Source organism: Canis lupus, chromosome 24, assembly GCF_048164855.1.
Source record: "Canis lupus baileyi chromosome 24, mCanLup2.hap1, whole genome shotgun sequence".
Classification (NCBI taxonomy): domain Eukaryota; kingdom Metazoa; phylum Chordata; class Mammalia; order Carnivora; family Canidae; genus Canis; species Canis lupus.
This window is the reverse complement of record NC_132861.1, coordinates 31360177-31377531: the sequence shown is the minus strand read 5'-3', so window position 1 is coordinate 31377531 and position 17355 is coordinate 31360177. Positions and strand designations below refer to the sequence as shown.

At 46.5% G+C, this 17355-nt stretch overlaps 1 protein-coding gene and 1 long non-coding RNA gene across 6 annotated transcripts in view; one reads left to right on the top strand and one right to left on the bottom strand.

Annotated features, from left to right (window-relative positions):
- The window catches only part of SCARA5 (scavenger receptor class A member 5), a 122454-nt gene that overhangs the window by 72478 nt on the left and 32621 nt on the right, over window positions 1–17355 (bottom strand). The window lies entirely within an intron of this gene.
- LOC140615962 (uncharacterized) lies at window positions 4907–16869 on the top strand. 3 transcript variants are annotated; one of them, XR_012016482.1, is made up of 3 exons: window positions 4907–5046; window positions 5143–5742; window positions 16738–16869. It is a non-coding gene; the product is annotated as an uncharacterized lncRNA (long non-coding RNA). The 3 variants fall into 3 exon arrangements; XR_012016481.1 differs by lacking the exon at window positions 16738–16869 and adding an exon at window positions 13972–14209; XR_012016483.1 differs by lacking the exon at window positions 16738–16869 and adding an exon at window positions 6243–6792.

Here is a 17355-nt window from a genome sequence, read left to right as displayed (position 1 = left end):
TGGGCCCACTGAGAGCCACTCTGGGCAGCCCTGCTCCGCTTTCACAACTGGAGTTTCAGGACCTGGCCTGGGGCCCGGGGGCTGGAATCTTCTTTCCCTTCCCCCACCGTCGCAGCCATCAAATGTAAGGTGGAGGGGCCTGGAACTGGCCCTGCTCTTTGGGGACATCAGGACTGCCAGCCAGCCTTTCAGCCACCGGGAGGGAGAACGCATCCTGTAGGGCTCATGTGTTTGGGGTTTGTGCGTCTGGAGCTTGAAGGCTCTTCAAACTGCCCATTCCTCTGGGGTTTGGTGGGTAACGTTCCCAAGTCCCTCTCCAAGGAAGAAAAACAAACAGCTGAGAGCTCGCGGTTCCAGCTGTGGGACATTTTCCAAGACACAGAGGGAAAAAAAAAAAAAATCCCGGCCCCAAATGCCTCATTAAATGGAAAGCAATGGGCTGCAGAAAGGAATGGGAACTTCTCCATAACCTCCAGTTTTATCAAGGAAATTTAAAAATCCATCCCTGCCTTCATAATGTGCAATGTGGTACTACAGCCCTGTCCGTAGATGTTTGTATAATATGTACTGTGGAGGCCAACATCATAAAAAGCCACATGGCCAGGCTGTGGGAATCAGTGCACATGGGTGGAATGGAGAATTAGCTCAGAACTAGCCTTCTTGGGTGCCTCGGTTTCTCTATCTCCTTGCCCCGAGGCCATGAGGCAGACAGGACAGGGAGCCTTCGGATGACTTAGTTTCAAGCCTGTTTTGATCCCGTGGGAGCAGAGCCCTCCCTGCACGGCCCAGAGCTCTGGTTTCAAGCTGACCCGCATTCCCTTGGTGGGAGCCAGGTGGAAACCAATCCAGGGGCAGTGGGGGCTCCTGGCATGAGCTCTTGACTAGGAAACCAGAAGCTGAGCCCCGGCTGAGTCACTAGCCACCAGTGCCAATTACATTTAATGAACAGGTTTAATGCACCTGGGAGGACTATCCGGCTCTTTGAGCCTCAGTCTTCTCACCCGTAAATGGGGCTCACTGTATCTGGCTCACAGCATCACAGGAAAATCAGGTGACATAATGAATGTGCAATACAACACTGCATGGTGGCGGCGCCAGTGGGTGGGAGCCAGTGGGTTGGCAGCTGCCACCTGTGGGAAGGTGGGGGCCTTGGACACTGCACACCTGGGGAATCAGGCCCTGGGGCCACACGATAACTCAGAGCGGGAGGAAGGCAAAAAGGGTGCAGATTAGCTATAGTATATGATTCACCCCCAGCTGACCTTCCGCCTCGACCGCATCCCATTAAAAGAGCTTCTCCCCGTGGAAACTGCTGTGCTCACAGTGAGTGGAGCCAGATGGGAAAAGCCCCTGCCTGACAGACAGTGCTCCGGGTGTGCGGCCTGCCCTGCAGGTGGCCTGGACGAGGACAGGGCGGTGGACACGGGTGTGGCTCCTGAGGAGGAGCTGGGGGCTGCGGAGGGGCGGGATGCCACAGACGCTGCCCCAGCCACAGGAAGGAAGCTGCTGGAAGTCCTAGGGCTGGAGTGAGCTGGTGCCACGCAGGAAGGAGAGCCCAATGCCTCTGGGCTGGGCTGGGGAGCATGCTTTGATATGCAAACTAACCAGTGACCCAGGCTCTAAACCTCTAAGTGGGTCCCAAGCAGAGAGCCTGGAAGGCACAGTATGTGCAGCACACTGGTGTTCCCACTCCTCTGGCAAGACTTGGGCCAAGAGCAGCGTCGCCCCCTGGCTGCCTCTGAGATGAATCCTTGCAGCAGGGGGAGGCCCAATGCCCCCAAGGAGGGAAGAGCTTAGCACATTGCCACTGCCAACAGGAGGCCACCACCCCCCCCCCCCCCGCCCCCATCTGAGGCAGTGACACCAAACACATTCATCGCTATTATGCCTGGGCCATGTCTAGGCTTTGACAAGAGCCAAACTTCAGGGGTACCAGAAACACAGATGCCTACCCAGAACTTGGTCCAGCCTCCCTCCCATCTCCTGTGCAGTCCTGCACCACAGTGGGCCTCACACCCATGCTCAGGGACACCAGGCACGACTGCATCTCCAAAGTTCCAACCCTCCCACCCCTGACACCTGCAAATAGCTCCTGCTTTGCTGCCCTCTGGCCAGCAATGTGATTTGCCCTCAGCAGGATGATCCAGTGCCCTGGAAGACAGCCAGGCCTGCAGAACAGCAAATTCCACAGTGCCAGGTCCCTGGAGCATGGCCCAGAAGAAGGGGGTCACAGGCTCTGGGAGTGCACGTTCTTTTAGTCCCAAGGGCTCCTCACCTTTTGGAATGGGATGTGGCTGGCTGACAGCCTGAGTGGGGACCTCTAAAGTATGAGGAGAGGACAGGGGCTCCAGTCCATTTGCCTGGGTCTCAAGGCAGCACTAATCTCTTCCATTATCAGGAACCTCAATGCTGATTTTTCCCCCTCAAATACATGTGCACAGATACCATCTATGCACACATTCCATCAATTTCATTGAGGTTTGTTATAAAAAGCCTGTTTAAGGGCTCAGCTCTATGAGAAAAACATAGGTTAGCATGGACTAAGCCACTTATTATGTACTTCCCATCAGGAATTACCATAAGATTATCTTGCACTGGAGTTCTTCTCCAAGAGGAATGGTGGCGCTTGAATGCACTGTCTCATTCAAGAGCCACCATATTCCTCAGAGGATGGCATTAAGACCCCCACTTCACAGATAAGCAAACTGCAACTCAAAGAGCTTAAGTAATTTGCCCAAAGTCATAGAGTGAAAATGCAACAGTATGAGCTTGGAACCCCAAGGCTGTGTAATTCCAAAATCTAGGCTAGTGTGGATGACACAAAGGTATTCAAATATGGTCCCTGCGCTCATGGAGGTCATAGTTTCTTGGGGAGTCCAACACAGAAACCACCGGCCTTTGTACAAGACCAAGATGAAAAATGTGCTAAATGCACACAAAAGGGAAATGCTGCAGGGTCAGGTGCCAGGGGTACTTTCTAAGACCTAGAATTTTCACAGCTGATGGGACTTCAAAAGTCCAGTTCAGAAATTGTCAACCGGCAGTCCCTGTATAAACCTCTAAAGAGCCCCAAAGTAGAAATGGGTTTTGTCAGAGGCCAAAAACTCGTGACCACTGGTGTGTCAAATAATCAGGTCCTAAGGCTCTCAAGAGGCAAGACCTCCTGCCTGGGATCACATAGCCAGTGGCAGTGCCTGAACCAAGAGCCGAAGGCCGGGCCACTAGTGTGGGGACCTGTCCTCCCCATAGCCACTGACCTTCCCGTGGCCATAAGGTAACGCGGGAGATGAAGTCCCATCCAGAATGTGAGCACAGCCTGCCGAATGCCCAGAAGACTGCATTAGTTTGTAGGAGCTGGGGACCAAGAGAGCCGGATCCTTCCTCTTTCCCATGAGAATTGGACATATTTTTAATTTTCTTGTATATTCTGTTTTGACATCTTAAAAAACTTTCATGGCAGGGGACAGACTGCCTCTTCCAGGGTTAGGCAATTCTCCGAGATCACCAAGGACCCCACCAGGAGAGTGCTTTTGATATGCAAACTAACCAATCCAGAGCCACACCACTCCTTGTTGGGGGGGGGGGGGGTGCTGGAGCACCCCAGGAGGCAATTTTCCTCCATCCTAAGCATCAGCAGGTCCAGGTCCAGGCACCTGGAGAACACCCAGATAGCCCAAAGCCCACCAGAATTATTCAAACCAGCCAGTCCTGAGCTGTTCATCTTTTGTTACCTGCAGAAACCCCAGTGGCGGCCATGGCCTAACTCCTTCTCTGGCTCCTGTCTTCCAAATCCTGACCCCCTGCTGCTTCTCCGAGTGGCCCTGCACTGTGTCTCTAAGACTGGTGAGTACAGTAAACTTTATTTCCTGAGCTTTTCTTCTGCCTCCTCTGTGCTGACTGACCACATCATGAAAGAATACAAAACAGGATGGTTCCTTGAGATTCTGCAGGAGGAGGGGAAGCCCTAAATGCTTTCTTCTTTCAAAGCTTTCACCAGGAGGAAACGTGTACTTCCCCAGTGAAAGTACTTTCAAGTGCCCTTTCATTCCCTGGTGGACTGGACTGAATATTTCCCCCCACCCCAAATTCATGTCCACCTAGAACCTGTTGGTGTGGCCTTTGGAAAGAGGGCCTCTGCAAAGGTAATCCAATTAAGGTCATACTGGATTAGGGTAAACCCTAAGTCTAATATGACTGGCATCCTTACAAGAAGAAGGGAATTTGGATGTAGAGACACAGACCCACAGGGAGAAAGCCATGTGAGGACAGAGACACAAATTATAAAGATGTATCTTAGAGGCCAAGAAGGACTAAGGTTGCTGACAACCATCAGAAGCTAGAAGAGATAAAGAAGTTTTCTCCCCTAGAGTGTCCAGAGGAAATACAGCTACTTACATCTTGATTTGGGACTTCTTGTCTCCAGAACCGTGAGAAATAAATCTCTTTTGTTCTAAGCCACTCAGTTTGAGGTACTTTGTTATGAGAGCCCTAGGAAATTAATACATGTGGACAGTCATTTTCTGACCAACCCAAGTTTAAATATGAGGGTCTAGGATATCAGTTTGTACAAGCTAACTCGTTGGAAAAGTAGTGAACAGTGACTCTTTCTGCCTTTGCTGCCACCACCTAAGGGCATGGGCTGCAGACCCAGCAAAACAAAGCTGACCCTTGAGCCCTCAGGCCGGTGCCCATTTTTCCAGAATACGGTCTGATGCACATAGATATCTGACCCCTTGAATAAAACTAGTGGGGGATTTTTTTTTCGTCCTTGTTATGGACTGAATTGTGTATCTCCTAATTCCCACTGTGACTGTATAGGGCTTTTGTGGAAATAATTGAAGTTAAATGAGGTCATAAAGGTGGTGTCCTAATCCAACAGGACTGTGACCTTATAGGAAAAGAGAAAGAGAGATACCAGGGATGCATGCGCAGAGAAAAGATCATGTGAGGATTTAGTAAGGAGGTAGTTGTCTGTAAGCCAGTGAGAGAGGCCTCGGGAAAGCAAACCTGCCACCATCCTGATCTCAGACTTCCAGCCTCCTGACTGTGAGAGAATAAGTTTCTGTTTTTTAGGCTGTCTGGTTTGTGAGATTTTGTTATAGTAACTCAAGAAAACTAATACGATCTTGTCCCCTCTTTCAGCAGCCTAATCTGGAGGGAAACCAGATGGCCCAAAGGTATCAGGACCAACGGCTATGAGGAAGCAGTAATAAGAGAGGGTGGGATGGTGGAGTGGGCTGCCAAAAGGAGGGATATAAAAGATCTAGGGAGAAGGTCCCATGGAGCCAGATAGTCAAAGCAACACAGAAGCTCCCACAAGGGTCAGGAAAGAGACCCTTCAAGTGGCCCCAAAGTCCAAAGTGAAGGGGTGTGGGTGACATGATGCAGGAGACCTTTCATCTTTCCACACAGTGGAGACCCAGGGGGCCACCGGGGCCTGAGCTCAAAAGAGCAACCCTGCACCCTCCTGGACTTGGCCAGCCACAGAACAGTATCTTCATCAACCAACCGTTGTGTCCCAGCCCTTACGCCGAGTTTGAATCTTGAGCATCCAACAACAGGAATTTAAAGAAAGGATAATATAGACATAAAGTGGACTTCAGTTTGGGTTTGAACGTGTTGAATCGAAGGTGCCCAGGAGTACTTCACAGAGAGCTCCTGAGAAGGCAGTTGCCTGTATGGAAAGAATTTAGGGACTCAAAGTCCTCAGAACACACTCGAGATGGCAGAAGCTGAAAGCAGGTACATGTTAGGGGTTATGGGTCACAGCCCTGAGCTGTGTTCCTAACAAGGAAGGAGGGGGGCATGAGTCAGGGGAGGGTGGGTAGTCAGAGAGAAACACTTTACCCTGATGGGAATGCAAACTGGTGCAGCTGCTATGGAAAATAACTTAGGGGGATCCCTGGGTGGCTCAGCGGTTTAGCACCTGCCTCTGGCCCGGGTCGTGGTCCTGGAGTCCTGGGATCGAGTCCCACTCAGGCTCCTGGCATGGAGCCTGCTTCTCCCTCTACCTGTGTCTCTGCCTCTCTCTCTCTCTATCATGAATAAATAAAATCTTAAAAAAAGATAAAAAAAGAAAGGAAGGAAGGAAGGAAGGAAGGAAGGAAGGAAGGAAGGAAGGAAGGAAGAAAGAAAGAAAGAAAGAAAGAAAGAAAGAAAGAAAGAAAGAAAGAAAGAAAGAGAGAAAGAAAACAACTTAGGGAGGTTCCTCAGAAAAATTTAAAAATAGAACTATCTTTTAGGTCAACAATCCCACTTCTGGGCAAACACCCAGAGGAAATAAAGTCAAGAACTTGAAGAGATAGGTATTTGCAGCCCCATGCTCATTGGAGTATTATTGACAATAGCCAAGACATGGAAATAGCCTAACCCGTATCTGGATAAAGAAGATGTGGCACAGATATTCAGTGGAATATTGTACAATCATAAAAAAGGAGATCTTGCCATGTGCCACAACATGGATGAACCTGGAGGACATGATGCTGAGTGAATGAAGTCAGACACAGGAAGACATACTGTATGATCTCACTTATATGTGGAAGCTAAAAAACTCAAACTCATAAAAACAGAGCAGAGTGATGGTTCCCAAGGAGTAGGAGTTGGGGGCACGGGGAGATGTTGGCCAAAGGGTACAAAAGTGGGGTTATACAAGATAAATAAGTTCTGGAGAGCTAATATACGGCCTGGTGACTATAGTTAACACGACGTAGCGTATACTTGAAGTTTACTAAGGCAGTAGATCTGAAGCTTTCTCACCGCATGCACAAAAATCCTAATTAGGCAGGGTGATGGTTATGTTGATTAGCTTGTTTGTGGTGATCATTTCATAATGCATATGTAAGCAAGACATCACATGGTACGCCTGAAGTATATATACTTTTTATTGGTCAATTATACCTCAATAAAGCTGGGGGGAAAGAAAAAAGGAAGGAAGAAAGAAGAAAACCAGTTTAAAGAAAAACTTGGAGCATTTGACTTTATTTCTGTTACCCCAGAATAATGACTTTACCCCCAAGAAAGGTTAGAAGTTATTAGAAGAAATAATCTTTTAGCCCAACAGTGAGCTTCAAGAACCAGGGGAAGCTCCAGAAAGCCTATGTCTTGGGGTAGGTGACAACTGGGACCCCTGAAGAGGGTGCCCCGGAAGGCAGAGCCTCCCAGAGGATCAGGAATCTGGGGGCCTCTGAGGCCTCAGAGGCAAGTTCCCATCAGCCACTGAGGCTAGGGCAAAGCTGAGCAGGACACTTCCCCACCCCAGCCTTGGTCTCATTTACAAAGTTGAGGCCAGGACTAATCCTTCCCAGCTCTGGTTTCCTTTGTCATTCGGCCTCTCCCTTCCTGCGTGCCCCTGGGGCACTCACCCAGCTTCTCCATCTGCAGCTGGAGTGTCCTCTTGTCAGGGACTCCAGGGAGCCTCTGCTGGCAGCCCTCCAAACCCAAGTTGGGGCAGCACATGCACAAAATCAGGAAAGACCTGCTGGCCCCACCTGAGGGTAGCTCCAGGACAGGCAAAACTATGCTAGGTGCCATGTTCTCAGGGTTATAGAAGGATTCCTGTGGCTTTTTAAAAGGGTGGCTTTATTAAAACACCAACATTAGAGGAAATTGAAAGAGAAGAATGTGTACCAATAAGCCTCTCACTCCAGCACAGTGGTTTCCATTCTTCCCAGTCTCCTCTCCCTCCTTCTGGATGCATGTCTGCTTGCACATTGCACTCGGAGGGCACACAGGCAATAGGGCAGTTTCTTTTCCCCTGAACATTTCATACACACTCTCCCATGCTGCTTATTAGCTAGCATTTGGAATGGCTATATAATATTCCTTCGTGTTGTTTTGTCATAACTTAACCCGCTAAGGTTGGACATTTGGGTTTTTCCCAGTTTTGAGTGATCCGGAATAATGTTGCAGAGAGTTTTATATACATGTCATTTTCCTTCATTGTAATCATTTCCTTAAGGCCAATGGAGTAGGATTTCTGAGCCAAAGGATATAAACTGCTTTTATAGATCCTGAAAGGATATTGACTTCCTTAAGGCAATCTCCTTGTTTATTCATGCTCAATGGCCCCAGCTAATGATCAGAGGACAAGTGTTAATGGGTAAATAAGAGATGCCTTTCCTCAGACTTCTCCCAGAAAGATGCAGTTTTTCCAAAACTCTGGCAGATAATATGCTGAAATGTTTCACAGAGGACAACTGGCCGGATCCCGTCATTGTTGACAATAGCAAGAAGGAGAAACAAAGCAGTGAGCAGAAGAAACCTCTCCCAGGGTGACTCAGGGTGGCTAGGGCTCTGATAAATCCCCTATTTCCCATCCTGGGAACCGGCACCATTCCCTAGGAGTCACTTTGGACACCTTCTTCACTGCCATCCCCATGTTCATGCAGGTGCTAGGTGCTAGGGTGTGGGGCTCCAGAGCCCCTCTTAGAGATAGGGATCTCTAGGGAAATGGGAACTGGCTCCAGCTGAGCTCAGACAGTGCTCTCGTTAGAGAGAAGCATGGTGAGAGACCATTGGGTGAGACCACCTATGCCCTCTGACCTGGAGCAGAGCCCGGGCCTGCCTGCCTATTTTCTGGGACTTCCCTGAGATAGGGAGGCTATGGGATGAGACTACAGGAAGGGGCTGTAGAACCCACCCCAGCTCCCTGTATCCCCTGGATTGCTCTAAAAAGGATCACAGGGAAGGTGGGGCTCTCACAAAGTTGCACAGAGTAGGACAGGAGCCCAGGGATTCCTGGTAGCCATCAGGCCACATGGCACTGCCAGCTGGAAGGGCAGTTGGGGCCAAGAAGGCAGGCTTCCCATCTCTGAGGGACTTCTCAGAAATGGAGGGCATGGTTTGAAGCTGGACATTATTCCAACAAGACCAAACACACCATCTACCTGGAGGCCATAGCAATGGGTTACCTCAAACAAGAGAGATACAGGGAGGGTCACCACCCACGACCACCCACCATGACCACCACCGTTGTCCCCCACAGACTTGAGACTGGCGAAACTCTCTGCTTTGTTATCCTTCCTCCTGGGCCTGTAAAATCATTCACCATTCATCTGAAATTTGAATTTATCAGGGCATCCTGTATTTTTATTTGGTAACTCTCCACAATTGGGAGGTAATCGGAGCAGTCCAGGTGAGAGATGATGGGGTCCATCAGGGTGTGCTGATGAGGTGAACATGGGAGGCAGGTGAGAGAAATCTAGAAGGATTCCCTTGTTTTTGGTTAAGACAACCAGATAGATCATGGTGTCATTTACAGAGATGGAGGAGAATTGGGGAGAAACAATTTGGGGAGGGCAAATCAAGAGTTCTGTTCACATGTTGAGTTTGAGACGTTTATTAAATCATCAGGTGGGAATGGTACAAGTAATAGTTGAATATATTAGTCTGGGATTCGGGGCAAAAGTTAGTGGTGAAGACAGAAATGAAATATGATGGAATTTAATGAAAGGCACCAGCAAGAGAGCTCAGTTAAAGAAGGAAAGAAAGCCAAGGACTGAACTCCTAGTTACTCCAAGATTTAGAGGTGAAGCAGGTGGGAGCAGAGTGGCATAGGAGACCAATGGATTGCTTCCCTGAATTAAATCCGAACTTCTCAGAATATGTCAGTACCTCTTTTTTTGAGATTTACAGAGAAACATTTATTGACTCCCTGGTGTAAGCCAGGCATTGTACAAGGCACTTTATGTGTTACCTTGGTCACAATACCAGTAAGTGATCATCGTTATTCCCATTTTAATGTTTTTTTTTTTTTTTAATGAGGATTAAATAATTTCCCCAGAGCACAACTCATAAGTGATCTAACTGATATCTGAATTCAGGTTTGCCTGATTCTAAAACACCTGACTTTTTTGAACTGTACCACATTTTATAGGGTTGCTTTGTTTTGATTTTTTTCATATCTGCTCTTCCGGTTGGTAAGATCTTTTTTTTTTTTTTTTTTTTGGTTGGTAAGATCTTTATGTTAGGGGCCTTTCTTTATTTCTCTTCATATTTCCCTGTACCTCAGTACCTCAGTGCCAGGCACATTGTTGGCACTCAACAAATGCTTGCTGTTTTGGATTTGATGCAAGAGGGCTCAATGCCTACCAATCCTCACAAAAATTCTATGAGTTTATAGCTTCTCTCCAATAGGGCAGGGAACAAAAGCTTGTTACTTGCTCAGCTTCAATCCCAGCCCAAACTCAAGGCCATCAGTTAGTGACAAAATTTACTTGATAGCTCTGGCACGTGCAAGCAGAAGCTAGAACTACAAGGCAGACCGAAAGGTAGGTTTGGAAAATACACAAGTTGAGCCATGAAGAAGGAAATGTGAGCTGCAGAAGGAATCAAAAAGACTAACTCAAGCCCATTCCCATCTATTTTTGCTTAAATATGAAAGCTCATTTTCTTAACAAAATCTGGGTGCTGCATTCACGGTGCCTCTAAAATTTCCTCCAATCTTGGCTCCTTGGACAGAAATCAAAGCCATTGACAAGTGTCTCTTGATGTTTTCTGTATAGCATGGGGAAAGGAGGGCTGGATTATGGTACAGTTGGAGGGAGTTATACTCGATTATAATCACCTAACAACCACTGTAGGAGGAATACTACATGCCATGGACTACTGTAGGTAGTTTCCATGGATGAACTCATTTCAGCCTCATCACGATACTTAGAAGTGGGGAGTGTTAGCCTTTCTGCTTTACAGATGAGGACTCTAAGGCTCAGGTAGCTTGAATAACTTGCCCAAGGGCACACATTAGGTAAGAAAGTCAAGATTTATAACCTGGCAGGCTGACTCCAGTGCCCAGAGGCTTTGCCACTGGGCCATAGATAATGCCTCCAGCAGGGTGAGAGGGTGAGAGGAGTGCTGACTTCACACAATCCTGTCATCTGTGGTCCAGGCTCCAATCCCCTGCTGGGGGACCATGAGCCAGCAGCATGCACAACTTCTCTGAGCCTGTTTCTTCAGTATTACATTATGAACTCCTTTCTGGATTCCTTCGATTGTTAGGAGATTTAGATGACATATCATTTGCAAAAATTCCTTGAAAGCCATAGAGCACAATCCACAGGCGAAAGATTAAAGGGCTACTTAGTGGTCAGTATAAGTCTAAAGGGGAGTCGGCAAACTTTTTCTGTAAAGGGCCAGGGAGTAACTATTTTTGGCTCATTAGGCCATTCGATCTCTGTTAAAACTACTCCACTTTGCCACTGCAGCGTGAAAGCAGCCATAGACAACACATAAAAGAATGAGCACAGCTGTGTGCCCATAAACCTTCGTTGGCAAATATAGGCAATGGCCAGATTTAGGCCTTTGCCTACAGGAAGGATTCCAGGGAAATGTAGCTGCGATAGGTCCTCTGTCCTATCTAATTTTGTAACAGTTTGACTAAAGACCCAGAGAGCATAATGTCAAATTTGCAGGTGGCTGGCTTTCCTTCATGCCCACTTCTCTCACCTTAGGGTGAGATGCCACCTATAGGAGGCATCCATGTAAGGAAGAGAGATATGACAGGTCCTTCCCCCTGGGTCATGGAATCTTTTGTGGAGAAGTCAGGATGTCAAAATTCTCTCTTTCCCTCCCGCTCACCTAGAGCTAAGGAGAGTCTGGGGTGCCTTCTGCTGGGGAAGGTCTGATAGCTTGGGAAGGCTCACACAAGGTGGGATGCAGGGGGCAAGGGAGTGTCTCAGGTAGGGGGGGTCTAGGTTTCAGGAAAGAGGCTGGTGGGGGGGTCTTTGAAGTGATCCCACCTCACAGGACAATAAAGTGTGTACACAGGCTGGTGTGCCCTTGGTCATATCCTCCTGGGAACTGTACACGTGGCGGCAGGCTAGGGAATGGAGACTGCATTGGGATACTGGCTTAGATGTGACCGATGACACAAGCCTGAAAGGGAAAGCTAAATGACAGATGTCCAAATCCAGATTCAAACTGATCCAACGGGCTGCAATAGTTGGCAGAAACCAGTGTGATGACATTTCATTGGGATTACTAGCAAGATCTGCATTTAAGTTGAGGCAACAACAAAATTAACAAAATCCAGTTGTACTGACTACAGGGGATTCAGGAGCCCCCACTAGGCAATATCTCCTTTGAAAGAAATCTGGGGTTGGCAAACGGACATGATAATTAATGGCTTCACAATATCCCATCATTTGGATGTGCTATCATGTATTACTATGAGTCACAATGAGCAAGGCTCGTGCAAGTGTGGGCTACGTCAGCATACGTGCAGTGTCCAGATCAAAGTTAGCCACAGCCCAGCACACCCTGCCCTGGCCAGACCACACCAACAGTGCTGTGTCTAATTTTGTTTTCCACGAAAACCTGGTGTTTGTTGTGTGGGGATGGCCATTACGTTGAGGCCAAACATTAACTAAGCATCTATTGTCTATAAAGCATCATTCCAGTGCCAAGAGCACAAAGACAAACACAACACAGTACCTTATCATGAAGGAGCTCTGTTTTGGACTATAAAGGGGTGCAGGCACATAAACTGATGATTTCAACATCACCTGGCAAGTGTGAAGGCAGGCACGTGCGTGCACACATAGGCACGCACACACGCAGACACAGGTCTCCTAATCAAGATCTAAAGGGCCTATTTGAAAGAATGAGGATTGCTTAGCCTATTTTCACCCTGCTGAAGAATGATCACAAGAATAAGGAGAAAGCCTTGTTATGAGCTGTTCCTACAAGAGGAGCTAGGAACAGCATGCATGAGATAGTCAAGGAGGATTGGGCAAGAGTTGCTGTCACTTGTGGCTGTTCTTCAGTAGAAGTGCAATATCTCATCTGTCTGGGAAATCAGGAGGGAGGTTCTTGCCTGGGAGGGAGGAAGTTTGTACAAGATGTCCTCTGAGACTCCATCCAAGGCTAAGCTCCCAAGTGTTGTGGGTGGGAACGGCACCATGGAGCTGGCTTGCTCTCCCCTAAGGAGATACAGTGCTAGAAACCCTATCCTGTTTTTTGGCACACTGAGCCCTGCTCTGTCACGGCAACTCCAGGATCCCTCAAACAAAGTCTCCAAGGCTTCCCCTGTGGGTTTATTAGAAACGTGTGGGCTATGGGTGCATACCCTCCCACCACAACAAGCACACCAAGTTCTTTGTTTATAAACAAAAACCACTGGGTGCTCAGTCTAAACAAGACTTAGCATCTAAACTACTTGGCATGTAGTTTTTACATGCCAACCACTGAGTTTTCATGTATACATTAATCCTTACAACAACCCTATGGGGTAGGTACCATTGTCATCCCATTTGACAGATGAGAAAACGGAGGATTTGAGAAGTTAAATTTTTTGCCCCAAGATTATAGAACAAGTCAGTGGCACAGCCCAGATGTGAACCCAGAAGTTTCCCCTCAAAGCCGATATCCTATAGCTATTCACTTAGAGTGTTTAAAAGACACATGGAGCCCATTGTTTTTCAGATTATGGTTCATAGCCCATTCATGGATCATGACACCAATGTATGGATTGTGGATATATTTTTTTTAATGAGCTGTATAGAATAGGGTAGAAAACCATTGGCATCCATTACACATTTAGGATTAGTTCGGTTATGGGTGGATGTGGGAACTAGTTGTGATTTAAATACGTTTATTAATGTAGGCTGTGGTCAAAAAGTCTGGGAAATGCTGACCTGGTCCAACCTGCTCACTTTACAAATGAGTGTACTAAGATTCAGACAGTGATTTTTCCCAAGATTACAGAGTGTTAATGGGTGAGCTAGGACTAAACCCAAGTTTTTCTGACACTCAGTTTCCACTATCAAGCTTAACTGACCACAAAGAAAACCAGGAAAAAACAGGAGTAATAATACTCATAGCAGTGGTAGTACTCCTGCTATAATAACAATAGTCTACCTCTATCATGCTTGCTGTGTGCCAGGAGCCACTTTTCTAAGTGCTTTCAATGTATTAACTTATTTAAATCTCAAAACAATCTAATGAGGTAGGCATACTTATTTTCCCCATTTTCAGATGATGAAGCTCAAGTACAGAAAGATCAAGTAACTTGGTCAGTATCTCATAGCCGGTAATGGAGAAGACGGGATTCAAATCCACACAGGCTGGCTTCAAAGTCCATGGTGCTGGGATGCCTGGGTGGTTCAGTGGTTGAGCATCTGCCTTTGGCTCAGGGCATGATCCCGGGGTCCTGGGATTGAGTCCCACAGGGAGCCTGCTTCTCCCTCTGCCTATGTCTCTACCTCTCTCTGTGTCTCTCATGAATAAATATATAAAATCTTAAAAAAAAAAAAGTCCATCATGTTACCCAGTATAAGGTACTGCATGATGCTGCCTGTCTTACTATTCTCCCTAAATGCCATAATCCCAACAAGTATGTACTATGATGTATGTGTAATAATATAATTAATTACACACTCATTTCTTCCACCAGTCACATGTCCTTGAGCGGTGATTCTGTATTTACTGTGCCATTCAGATACTTAACTAAAACTGAAATAATCCTATTTCCCCTGACAAATAAGATCCCCTCCAAGGTTCCATGTCTCTGTCATTTATTCATTCACGCACACATTCATTCACTTATCATCTGCATATTTAAAAACATCATGTCCTTGTAGAACTGAAGAGAAAAGGCAGATTTTTTTTTTTAAAGACAAAATTGTGTCTTCCTTGTTCCAAAAGGATTAAGGTGTTTACGTAAAATACAGTAAGATAACAGCAGATGAGAACAAGATAAAAGAAGAATGAGTAAGAGATGCTAAATGGACGTTGGGACAAGAGTAACAGAAAAATGTTTTCTGGAAAGTCTATACAGTAGCTGTGGGTGGACCACAGATCTGTCTCCAGGTTTTCATTTTAATTACCTTCAAATTCATACATCTTGAGTGGGATGACAACTCACTCTCAGTTTGCATTAATTGCCTCTTGAAAGCAACTGTAATTACTTTCAGATTCACAATCTCCTTTAGGTGAAACCAAACTAATTCCTCAAGGCAAGCATACCTCCTTCTGAGACTCAGACAGATAATTTCTGCAGGCATTGACGTTGGATAGTGGAATGAATAGACCCCTCAACAGCACCCCTACAATAAGCACAGGGTGGAATTTCATGGCACTATTTCCAACAGGTTGTCCCAGTAAAGTGCAAGAGCATCACACTCTTAATTCCGAGATGCATAATGAAATCAATAATCTGCCATATAAATGGATACGGGCTCTGAGCACACTGTTCTCTGATTGCAGAGTCAAAGACAGACCTGTTTGGAGTGAGGTCATCAGAAAAGGGGTTTATTTATTTATTTATTTTTATTTATTTATTTATTTATTTATTTATTTATTTATTTATTTATTTTACAAATTTATTTTTTATTGGTGTTCAATTTGCCAACATATAGAATAACACCCAGTGCTCATCCCATCAACTGCCCCCCTCAGTGCCTGTCACCCAGTCACCCCCAACCCCCCGTCCACCTCCCTTTCTAAGACCCCTAGTTCGTTTCCCAGAGTTAGGAGTCTCTCATGTTCTGTCTCCCTTTCTGATATTTCCCACTCATTTTTTTTTCTCCTTTCCCCTTTATTCCCTTTCACTATGGGTGCTCGATTTAAATGACATTCAGATCACTTGGAGGTTAGCTCTTCCCATGCTGAGCCTCCCCAGCCACTCCAGCTCTCAGGAGTCAGACCCTCCTTTGCATAAGCAGACTCTCTGGCACAGAGCATTCCCTACATCATACTGTCCTAATGTGTATTGTGTGCTTATGATTTGAAACCCCTCCCAGAATAGGAATCACATCTCATGATTCTTTTTAGTCCCATGCTATGGATTGAATGTTTGCATCCTCCCAAATTCATATGTTGAAATCCTAACCCGCAATACGATGGGATCAGGAGCTGGGGCCTTTGGAAGGTGATCAGGTCATGAGGGTGGAGCCCTCATGAATGGGATCAGTGTCTTTATAAAAGAGACCCCAGAGGGCTCCCTCACTGCTTCCACCATGTGAGGACATAGAGACCAGACAGCTATCTGTGAGCCAGGAGGTGGGTCCTCACCAGACAACAAACCTGCCAGCACCTCAATCTTGGACTTCTCGGCCTCCAGAGTGATGAAAAATAAATGTTTGTTGTTTAAGCTGCCTGGATTGTGGCAGTTTGTTATAGCAGCCCCAGTGGACTAATTACTAGGGCTTGTTCTATTGTCCTGTACCCACTAAGCACTCGTGTACACGTCAAGCAGTTATTAAGGGGATGATGGCCACGTCTAACTGTTGCTGTTATGTTTTTTAAGGTTTTATTTATTCATTCATGAGAGACACAGAGAGAGAGAGACAGACATAGGTAGAGGGAAAAGCAGGATCCCTGTGGGGAGCCTGATGTGGAACTCAATCCCAGGCCCCCAAGGACCATGCCTGAACTGAAGGCAGATCCTTAACCACTGAGCCACCCAGTTGCCCCCTGACCATTGCTGTTAAAAAAAGAATTCAAGTAAGCTGTGAGAGAGGAGCCCATTTCACCAGGAACTCTCTCTGTTATAGTTCCCTAGTCTATGTTGCAGTAGAACTCTAGCTTCCCATGAAATCAGATGCCGAGATATTTGCACTTCCCCTGTCTGATATTACATTTTCACAGTGGGAATTCAAATTCCTTAGTTGTGGCATGACAGAAGGGAGGAAGAGGTCGTTCTTCATGACCACCCTTTGTCACCAAAGTGATGTCCCAGAATAGTCATGAATAACAGCGGACCTCCTCTAACACTTTGCCTCCATCATGTCTTCCCTAAAGTGCTGGACCAAGGACCTCACAACACCATGACCATCCAATCTCAACTCTCCTGTTCAGGAACTTAAGCCTGATGGTTGATACTGTCCAAAACTGAACATGGAACAGAACGAAAACATACTATGCGACCATTGGTCCAGGTAATGAGCAATGGGTTGAAGAGATAGAAAGTCAGAGGAATTTGGGGGTGGCAAGAAGGGACTAATGCAGCCTTCTTGGGAGACGTTGGAAGGCTGGGTGGATAGAACCTGGCAATACTGTGGAAATATCAGGAAAGTTCCCAAGAGGATGCTGGTCAGGAATGGATAGTTAGATGGTGGGTAGAAAGCCCAATTGAGATAATAGTTCGGGTGAAAATAATTTAAATCCGGATATGAGGTACAGTATTTGCTTTTTATTTCAAATACTTGGATAAAGAGATGAACTGAGAGAAGTGTCATGTGAGGTTTTGTAAGAGTAATATTTTTATGTAGTTGGATTCTCATTTCGCAATGTTGAAACACAGTAGAAACAAGCATTTGTACCCTGGTCATTTTGTGTCAGTCAGCTACTCAGACACGGCACCTGGTTGCAGTGGGTGGTTTTGTCAAGGATGTATGAGCTTTGTGTCAACAAGGAGGT